Source organism: Gadus morhua, chromosome 1, assembly GCF_902167405.1.
Source record: "Gadus morhua chromosome 1, gadMor3.0, whole genome shotgun sequence".
Lineage (NCBI taxonomy): Eukaryota > Metazoa > Chordata > Actinopteri > Gadiformes > Gadidae > Gadus > Gadus morhua.
The window spans coordinates 19,537,576-19,541,474 of record NC_044048.1 but is presented as its reverse complement, the minus strand read 5'-3'; positions in this window follow the sequence as shown (position 1 = coordinate 19,541,474).

Here is a 3,899-nt window from a genome sequence, read left to right as displayed (position 1 = left end):
TATGACCGGGTCCCCCGGGAGAAACTGTGGGAGGTGCTGCGGGAGTATGGGGTAAGGGGGTCTATCCTCAGGGCCATCCAATCTTTGTACTCCCAAAGCGAGAGCTGTGTTCGTGTTCTCGGCAGCCAGTCAGTTTCGTTCTCAGTGGGTGCTGGTCTCCGCCAGGGCTGCGCCTTGTCACCAATCCTGTTTGTGATATACATGGACAGGATATCGAGGCGTAGTCATGGTGGGGAGGGGTTGCAGTTCGGTGGTCTGAGGATCTCGTCACTGCTTTTTGCAGATGATGTGGTCCTCATTGGATCATCGGCCTGTGACCTTCAGCACTCACTGGATCGGCTGGCGGCCGAGTGTGAAGCGGCTGGGATGAGGATCAGCACCGCTAAATCTGAGGCCATGACTCTTAGCAGGAAACCGGTGGATTGCTTACTCCGGGTAGGAAATGAGTCCTTAGCCCAAGTGAAGGAGTTCAAGTACCTCGGGGTCTTGTTCGCGAGTGAGGGGACTATGGAGCGTGAGATTGGCCGGAGAATCGGAGCAGCGGGGGCGGTATTGCGTTCGCTTACCGCACCGTTGTAACGAAAAGAGAGCTGAGCCGCAAGGCAAAGCTCTCGATCTACCGGTCGATCTTCGTTCCTATCCTCACCTATGGTCATGAGGGCTGGGTGATGACCGAAAGGACGAGATCGCGGGTACAAGCGGCCGAGAGGAGTTTTCTCAGAAGGGTGGCTGGCGTCTCCCTTAGGGATAGGGTGAGAAGCTCAGCCATCCGTGAGGAACTCGGATTAGAGCCGCTGCTCCTTTACTTAGAAAGGAGTCAGCTGAGGTGGTTCGGGCATCTGGTAAGGATGCCCACTGGGCGCCTTCCTTGGGAGGTGTTTCAGGCACGTCCAGTGGCTTTCTGGTGCTGGTGGCTTGCTAAGCTGCGTTGAACACAATGGAACCTAAGCAATGGAACATAAGCAAAGGAACCTAAGCAATGGAACCTAAACAATGGAATGTCGTGGAGATGAGTTCCACGTAAGCAGCGCTTTGCAAATCTACAGTTATGACAACAACCGCCATGACATCACAACCCCTGCACACATACAGAAAACCATTTAAACATGCTCACACACACAGAGCGTAACCTTAACCTTTTCAACCATGTCACCACTTTATAAAAGATATCCTCACTCTCAAAATTAAAATAAATAATCTACATGTAATACATTCATGCCTCTATCAGTTCAGGTTGCAAACAATTGGCATGCATCCAGAGAGAGAGAGAGAGAGAGAGAGAGAGAGAGAGAGAGAGAGAGAGAGAGAGAGAGAGAGAGAGAGAGAGAGAGAGAGAGAGAGAGAGAGAGAGAGAGAGAGAGAGAGAGAGAGAGAGAGATTGTGTGTGTCTGTGTGTGAGAGAGAGATTGGAAGGGGACTGGATTGGAAGTGTCATGAACATGACAATGAACAGAGTTGTGCTTTTCTATGTCAGGGCCCTATGCTGCATTGCATTTGCAAAAGATCAAATTGGCCAAAAGTCTGTCAGTCATTTGTGCACGATGGGGACGAAGTATGATGCCACCATGGCTGAAAACTCGCTCCACTGGAGCACTAGAGGCAGGCACTGCCAACACTCTGATGGCCACTCGGAAGAGTGAAGGAAGAGTCTTCATGTTCAGTGCCCAGAACAAAAGGGCGTTCTGTCCATCGGCTAGGTCTAGGTAGTGACTTTGCTGTAGTGCTGGAGAGGTCCCAACATCCTTCTTCTGTCTCTTATGATATGTAGCAAACAGCCCTTCTCCTTCTCCAAGGTCCTCTTGCTCTTCTTCATCAACCAGAAGCACAGGTTGCTCAGTCTCTGCAGCATCTTGTAGGATCAATTCTGGAAAAACATTTAGCAACAGCAGAAACAAAATAGCCCTTATTACCATTGGTGTTGATGATACAGCGTTGGACTGAAAAATGCAATTATTGATGCTGTCAATAATTGCTGATCAGACTATGAGGAAAAAAGTTGCATTGAAGTCAATAGTATTTATTACCTTTAACTCGTTGTGCCACCTCTGCCTTGATGTCACAATTGACCAACATATGAGGCTCCACCCACAGCAGAGAAAAGGCTGGATCCAAGGCGGCTGCTTTGAGGTAGACTGGGTCTGAAAAGGGGGCAGTGATCCCATCTTGAGTCCTGGCCATTTTCACGTTGATGAATATCCCAAGAAATCTTTTGTTCAGGGATGCCTGGAGAATTCTGACCAGGCCACTCAGGAAACCAACTTGAGTCTTCAGCTTCTCAAGGTGGTGATTGAGGGACAAGACGGATGGAACAACTGCACTGATTGTGACAACCTTCTCTCCCTGTGTCAGATCAGTTGCTTCTCCAAACGGTTTCAAAAACTCCACCAACTCCTTCAACAGATTCCACTCTCGTGGCGTGAATGACAACTCCTTATGCCCAGCCTTTTCTAGAACGGCACAGAGCCTTAGATGATCACAATGGAGAACTGCCTTTACTTGCCTCAGTGTTGAGTTCCATCTTGTGTTGACTGCAGCAGGGATGCCTTTCTGTTCCCCAAATTCACTATCAAACACATCTTTGAATGTTGTGCTTGTGTGCAGCAGTGAGCTAAGTTTTGATAACTTGGAAAGAGAAGGACATGCCACTTTTGTTTCTTTCAAACCGTCTCCCACCACCAGCTGAAGTTTATGTGCAAAACACTGGCGCTGTTTCTTTGCCATAGCAGTATCTACCATTTGCTGTTCTTCCAGGGTTAAGTCACACCAGAGGTCAGGGTCATCAAGAAGATCTCCGTCATCATCCTCTTGTTCACTGGGGAAGCACACAGTGAATGCCTTTCGCATGTTAGCAGCATTGTCACTTATAATGTAGTCCAATTTATCTTTGATGCTGTATTCATCGCATATTGCCTCAAATTGGTCACAGATTCGTTCAGCTGTGTGGGAGCCTTTAAAGCGATTGCAGGCCAAGAGATTTGTCTTTAGCTGTATCCTCTCTGTCTCTCTCTCTATCCAGTGGACAGTGATACCAAGGAATCCCCTCATCTTTCGGTCAGACCAAATGTCCACGGTGACTGAAACATGCTCAGTGTTGCTCAATTGAGTTTTCAATCTTGAACGTCTCTCCCCAGCGAGGCTCTCTGTTTTTGATGTCAACGTTCTGCGACACACTGGGCTGTACTTACTGTCAACTACTGTCAGAAAGTGCCGAAAACTCTTGTTTTCCACAATAGACAGGGGAAGGTTGCAATCAATAATCAAGTCGGACAGTATTGCATTAGTAATAGCTTTCTGCTGTGGATGACTCATGCTGTAATGACCTACACGACTGTCCATGAATTGTGAGATTGAAGGCTGTTGTGGTTCATCTATGATGCTTTTATTCATCTGGTATTCTTCAAATCTGAAACAGGTAAGCATATCAAACAGATGTCAGAAAATGCTAACATTGTGTTAATATTCTTTTTTGGGGTTAATATTAATTGTATTGTATACTTTTAGAGTGTGTGTTTTAACATTTCATTGATAAAATACATTTCATTTGCAGTGTCGCCTTACTTATTAATAATATTTTGACTGTTTGACTCAAACAGCCCTTTCCAACAGGAAACTGATGTATGCTTGTTAATTCACTCTCTCCAATACACCAGATTCCATTGGCAAAAATGGCCATTTCTATCAATGGAATCTGGTGTGCACATACAATCTCGCTTAAAAAAAAATCCTAAACTATCCAGTCTCAAGCTTTTGGTTAATTTAGAATCACCCCCGTGCTTCTGGTGCAGACATTCATAAAGCGGTCCGAGTTAAATCAACCCTAAACGTTCGTTTTCAAAGATGTGCAACTCACCGAGTGGTGATCCACATTTTTATGTCAAACACTCTAGCACTAGCAGCTA